The sequence below is a fragment of the Engystomops pustulosus genome, chromosome 4 (genome assembly GCF_040894005.1).
Source record: "Engystomops pustulosus chromosome 4, aEngPut4.maternal, whole genome shotgun sequence".
NCBI lineage: Eukaryota > Metazoa > Chordata > Amphibia > Anura > Leptodactylidae > Engystomops > Engystomops pustulosus.
The window spans coordinates 63,718,511-63,725,414 of NC_092414.1; the positions used below are offsets into that span (position 1 = coordinate 63,718,511).

Consider the following 6,904-nt stretch of genomic DNA (forward strand, 5'->3'; position numbering starts at 1 on the left):
GTTATTGAAAAATGCTGCCACCTCCTGGGAAAATGGTTAAGTAAGTCTCGAAAGCTTGTCACAATCTCAAAATAGTGGACCAAGAAGGCCTATCTTCACTATTTGGATGACCATCAATTAGGCAGGCAGAACTAAGCAGATTTTTATCATTTTGTGGCAAAATATTCAGTATAAGTTATCATTTATCCATGTACATATTTGCTCGTTCAAAGAAGAGATGTCAAGAATTGACATGAGATGTTAAGATGAGACGTCTAGTCACATTTTTCACTCCCCGTCTTAAACCCCTTAAGGACCAGTACATTTTAGTTTTTTGCGCTTCCAATTTTCATTCCACGTTTTTAAAAATCCATAACTGTTTTATTTTTCCATTTACAAAGCAGTGTCAGCCCTTTTTTTCTGTAACAAAATGTACTTAATCTATTTCATGCCAGTTACTGAGAAGGTGGCAGCTCCGCCTTCTCCTCTTTCAACCCTGGAGCATCACTATGACGTGGCGGTGTCACGGCTGCGTGACGTCATAGTGTATGCGCCGCATGGTTCCTTACAGTATGACATCACACGGCACGACGCGGCAGCATAATGGTGTATGTCCCCAGGCCGGAAAAGGAGAAAACAGAGCCACAAGGCCGTGGAGAAAAAGCCGTAAAGGTGAGTATAGATTTATTTTTTTCAAGGGGGCCATTCTGTAGACATTACATTAATAGAGGGGGGTTATTAAAAGGGGGCATCTGGGGTGGATATTTCGTTAAAGGGGGAATCTGGGGGTGAACATTTCATTAAAAGGGGGCATCTGGGGGTGAACATTTTGTTAAAAGGGGGCATCTGGGTTGGATATTTCATTAAAGGGGGCATTTGGGTTGGACATTTCATTAAAGGGGGCTACTGGGGTGGGATTTAATTAATTAAATATAATGTTAGGATAGGACCTAACTTGCTGATCAGTGGGGGTCTCAATGGTGTGACCCCCGCAGATTGCGAAAACAAGGGATCTGACCAACCCCTTGTCGCTCCATAACAGTAATGGAGCAGACGCTCGGCAATTTCCATCAGCTCCAAAGAGATTAATGGAGCAGAACGGTCATGGGTGGCCGTCTGCTCAATTTGTCTGAGGAGCGGCAAAGGGGCTTAACTTGTCTTCGTTGGAAAACCCCTTAAAAGGTGGGAATCTGGGGTGGACATTTCATTAAAAGGGGGCATCTGATGCGAAAGTGGACCATACTCAAACTGACAGATGGTAAAAACTCGATGTTTATTGTTGTTATTTGTTTTTGTATTGATAACCTGGCATGCAGACAATGTGAATAACATAAAACATGTACAAGACTGTAAAATACTATGTACTAATGTCTGTTGTTTTGAACTGCAATAAAAAAGTTTAAAAAAAAAAGGGGGCATCTGGGGTGGACATTTTTTTAAAAGAGGGCATCTGCTGTGAACTGGGGGTTTCTTACTTTGTGATTGGGGGTGTCTGACTATGGACGGGGGGCTGACTGTGGACTTGGGGGGCTGACTGTGGACTGGGGGGGCTATCTATATACTGAGGGGACATGTGTTGGGTCTATCTATATACTGAGCCCCCTCCCGGAAGTCTCCCACTAATAGTTGCCCCTAATGTTTACTTGTGTTTCCTAGCAAATAAGTTACCCGTAACTTATAGTTACCCCTAATGTTTTCTTGTGTTTCCTAGCGTATTAGTTACCCGTAACTAATAGTTACCCATAATGTTTTCTCGTGTTTCCATGTGTTAGCCCACTAATATATACTCCTTATGTGGTAGTGGGAGACTTCCTTAAGGGGGCTTTATAAGAAGGCAAATTTTACAGTTTGGAAAAAGCACAAGAATAAAACTCATAAGGCAGGCATACGGCAGGCATACATCGGCGCCGGGGAGAGGAGCAGGGGATGAGCGGTGCTCACCCCCACCCCTCTCCATAGGAATACACAGTGCATGCGCCGTATTCCGTAGAAAGATAGGACATATCCTATCTTTCCACGAGCTACGGAACGGTACAATGCCGCACGTGTGCGGCACCATACCGCTCCCGTACGGTGCCGTGAGGCCAAAGAAGTATATGGGGGACAAATATACGCTGTATATACACTCACCGGCCACTTTATTAGGTACACCTGTCCAACTGCTCGTTAACACTTAATTTCTAATCAGCCAATCACATGGCGGCAACTCAGTGCATTTAGGCATGTAGACATGGTCAAGACAATCTCCTGAAGTTCAAGCCGCACATCAGTATGGGGAAGAAAGGTGATTTGAGTGCCTTTGAACGTGGCATGGTTGTTGGTGCCAGAAGGGCTGGTCTGAGTATTTCAGAAACTGCTGATCTACTGGGATTTCCACGCACAACCATCTCTAGGGTTTACAGAGAATGGTCCGAAAAAGAAAAAACATCCAGTGAGCGGCAGTTCTGTGGGCAGAAATGCCTTGTTGATGCCAGAGGTCTGAGGAGAATGGGCAGACTGGTTCGAGCTGATAGAAAGGTAACAGTGACTCAAATCGCCACCCGTTACAACCAAGGTAGGCAGAAGAGCATCTCTGAACGCACAGTACATCGAACTTTGAGGCAGATGGGCTACAGCAGCAGAAGACCACACCGGGTGCCACTCCTTTCAGCTAAGAACAGGAAACTGAGGCTACAATTTGCACAAGCTCATCGAAATTGGACAGTAGAAGATTGGAAAAACGTTGCCTGGTCTGATGAGTCTCGATTTCTGCTGCGACATTCAGAGGGTAGGGTCAGAATTTGGCGTCAACAACATGAAAGCATGGATCCATCCTGCCTTGTATCAACGGTTCAGGCTGGTGGTGGTGGTGTCATGGTGTGGGGAATATTTTCTTGGCACTCTTTGGGCCCCTTGGTACCAATTGAGCATCGTTGCAACGCCACAGCCTACCTGAGTGTTGTTGCTGACCATGTCCATCCCTTTATGACCACAATGTACCCAACATCTGATGGCTACTTTCAGCAGGATAATGCGCCATGTCATAAAGCTGGAATCATCTCAGACTGGTTTCTTGAACATGACAATGAGTTCACTGTACTCAAGTGGCCTCCACAGTCACCAGATCTCAATCCAATAGAGCATCTTTGGGATGTGGTGGAATGGGAGATTCGCATCATGGATGTGCAGCCGACATATCTACGGCAACTGTGTGATGCCATCATGTCAATATGGACCAAAATCTCTGAGGAATGCTTACAGCACCTTGTTGAATCTATGCCACGAAGAATTGAGGCAGTTCTGAAGGCAAAAGGGGGTCCAACCCGTTACTCAGGGCCGGCGTCAGCACCCGGCATACCTGGGCAAGTGCCTGGGCCCACTGGAGCTAGCAGGGCCCACTGGAGGCAGGGGAGGTGTTCCCCGATGATATAATAATGATGCAGAGAGCAGTCACTCTCTGCATCATCAGTGCCTGTGCAGCGTTTGCCCGGGTTCCTGTATGGGCTGTAAAAACCTCCCACCCACCAGCGCTGTTCGGGGGTTGGCCGGCCGCTGTATAAGCAGTTACAGGAGGAAGACAGGCTGGACGCTGACAGCGGCAACATGTGCTGAACTTGTCACCTCCATCTACTGATGTATGGTGACCCCCGTGACCCTGTGTGAGGAGGCTCCAGAGTACAGCATGGTAGGAGTCAGGCCGCTGTCTTTTCAGTTAACCCTTTGCTGTCTTGCCCCTGACAGTCAGGTTCTCATGCCATTGCCTAACTCTTACTTTTATAGTCCATCTATGCATAGTAGTCTAAAAGGGTTTGTATCATTACACCTGCTGATGTCTGCCATTCATTTTCTCCCTCCTACATTGTAAATTATTTCCCACTTTCTGCCCCCTGCTATTTTACCCCTGTGCCACCTGATCTACCTCTTTTCCAATGTCTCCCTTCCTGTTGACTCCCTCCCTCCTTTAAAACAATAACCATGAAGATGCGTTCACACATGGGCCACATTTTTTAAAGCTCTTGCGCCAGTTTTCTGTCTGATTGTCTAAAATGCTTGCACTTGTATTTATAAAGTGTCTGCACCAGTTTTGTGTGGCAGCTGCTCTGTAGCCACCGCACCACAAAATTCTGCACATAAAGGGGCGTTCGGTCCACATTTATTACTGCAACTCGACAGGATTGCGTTGCACACTATTTTAACAGTGCACAAAAAAAAAGGTTGGTGACCCTTCCCAAAAAGTGCAGGAGGTACCAGATTAATGAAAACCGTGCGGCAGTATTCTGTAATGTGCCGCATCCTGCACACTCCACAGGCAAACTGCACTTATTGCACTACTTTTGATAAATGTGGCCCACAGTGATTTCTGCACACATTTGTACATATGCATAACACCGCATGTGTTTGGCTGCTTAGAAAAAGTTTTCTTTCATTGCTAGAAATGTGAGCAGGTGTTAAAATGTAAACACATTAGCTTACGCTTCCATCAATGAAGATAATGGGGGTCATTTATTAAGGGCCCGATTCGCGTTTTCCCGACGTGTTACCCGAATATTTCCGTTTTGCGCCGCTTGTACTTAAATTGCCCCGGGATTTTGGCGCACGCGATCGGATTGTGGCGCATCGGCGCTGGCATGCGCGCGACGGAAATCGGGGGGCGTGGCCGAACGAAAACCCGACGTATTCGGAAAAACCGCCGCATTTAAAAACCGAAAATGTGTCGCATAAGGACCGCTTACCTTCACCTGGTCCAGCTCGGTGCATTCCGGCGCGATGAGTTTACTTTCAGCGCAGCAGCGCCACCTGGTGGACGGCGGAAGAACTACCTTATTAAATCCCGGCCGGACCCGAATCCAGAGCGGAGAAGCCGCCGCTGGAACGCGAATGGACCGGGTAAGTAAATTTGCCCCAATGGCTTTAAAAGCAGCCAAACACATGGTAACATAAAAAATGTATGGTGGGGCAACAGGAGGGGGCAAAAGCGGGCCGTGGGTCACTTTCTCTAACTCGAATTTGGGAGGCATAGTAAAGGGGCCCACTGAGGGGCCTACTAGAACCTGGAGCCAGCCCTGCCGTTACTAGCATGGTGCACCTAATAAAGTGGCCGGTGAGTGTACGCCCCCCATACATTCATGTGAATGTAGCCTTATGGTCATAAAAACAGATTTGCAGATTGCAGTGCGTAGAAAATGTGTTGTCTAGATGTTAGCAGTAAAACGTTAGTTTTCTCAACAGTTATGTAAAATTGCCACATGGTGGAGCTTTGTGCATTTGCAGAAACTATTTAGTAATTTTTGATTGCAACATCGTTTATTCCCGCTATTACTTTAAATTATGACATGTCAAATACAATTAGAAAAGATAAGTGAACACAATTCTCTACTGCATGTAAACATGGCCTTATTGTCACAATATATTATGCTTTTGTAAATGAAAGGAGACATTTTTGCTTAGTTATACATAGTAGTGTTTAAAGGAAACCTGCCATTTTAAAAATGCTAATTCTGACCCACAAATACCTTTATACATGTCAGGAAGATGGCTTGAATAGTCCCAGAAATCGCTCTTTTCGTCTGAAAATCGATTCTTAAATTATGCTAATTAACCTTCAGTGCTTCTGTGTCCGCCACACAGCGTGCCCCGTGTTCTAGCATTAGCATAATTATGCACACCCTTTGCATGTGTCATCGCAGCTCCTTTCACTCCGTTTTTTCGCTCCAAGAGCCGGTGACGTCACCAAGCTCTCGGGAACACAATTGCATTGTCAGGGTTCTGAGTCTGTGAACCCTCTGGACCACCACGGGAGATGGTACTAGCCGACACCTGGGACCGGAGTCTAAGTGGCACCTGGTCTTCACCAGAGCCGGCCTCAAAGCGGGATGGTCTTGCTGCAGTGAGCGGCCACCAGATCGTTCCACAGGTGGGACTAGCCCGCGGTGGCAGCCAAGGTGTAAATGCAGGACACAGTCCGAGCCCAGGGTGACAGTGGGAGAATAGCGCTGGAAGGAACTCATCAGATGTTAGCAGCAATATGGGTCTGTTAGAATCCGAAAGTAAAGGGTCCTTGCCCTCCTTTGACAACATTACTATAATAGCTTCCTGCATGGATGGAGGGAGCGAGTCTTTTGCAAAAGTATTTTGGAATACGTCTAGCAACTGCGGATGACGGGCTTCTCCACATTGCTTGTATGCCTTGGCTGGTAGGCCATCTACCCCAGGAGCCTTATCATTCACCATTCCTCCCACTGCGCCTTCCAACTGTTCCAGAGTCAGCGGTTGTTTGAGCATTTCCCTGTCCTCTGTTGACAATTTGGGGAGGGCTAACGCACTAAGGAATTCTAATATATTTTCCCCTTAGAACTGTCTCTTTGACTGATAAAGGGAGGAGTAGAATTGGACTAACACCTCATTATTCCCGTTGTGTTGCAGTGTATTTGCCCACTACTATCCTTTATAGCTGATATATGGGAAGTCCCATACTGTGCCTTCGTGATTACTGAAAGAAGATGCCCCACTTTCTCCCCTTTAAAAAAACGTTGCTTGGCAAACATACGATTGGCTACTCATCCTATGCTATGTATCAGGACCTGGAGCCCCAACAAACGCCGCTTCTGCCATTTCCATTTCTCTGTGTATCATAATGTCTAGAGCGAGAGAACATGTTCTAGTAACACTAATGTTCTTCATCAGCATACCTCTCATGTGTCCTTTAAGCACTTCCCACACATTGAATATGGACTCTAAGCCCGCATTTTCTTCACTAAACCTGCGGATCTCTATACGCTAGGCACAGACAGCCAAAATGGGTTAAGATGCCACAGTTTGTTTACTACCCGGGGGGCATCATAGATAGACAATGGAGTCAGTACAGGAGAGTGGTCAGACATGGAGCAGGGAAGATACTGCTCCTCCCCTTCTATAGCCATCGCCATTGTGTTCCCAAGTTTTAAAT

The 6,904-nt window shown here is 46.5% G+C and overlaps 1 protein-coding gene across 1 annotated transcript in view; it reads right to left on the reverse strand.

The window, feature by feature from the left end:
* FGF1 (fibroblast growth factor 1) overlaps positions 1–5,537 on the reverse strand; it is a 99,674-nt gene extending 94,137 nt beyond the window's left edge. The window contains exon 1 of the mRNA XM_072146115.1: positions 5,472–5,537. The gene's annotated coding sequence lies outside the window, so the exon portion shown is untranslated. The remainder of the gene's footprint in view (positions 1–5,471) is intronic.
* Positions 5,538–6,904: the final 1,367 nt, after the last annotated feature.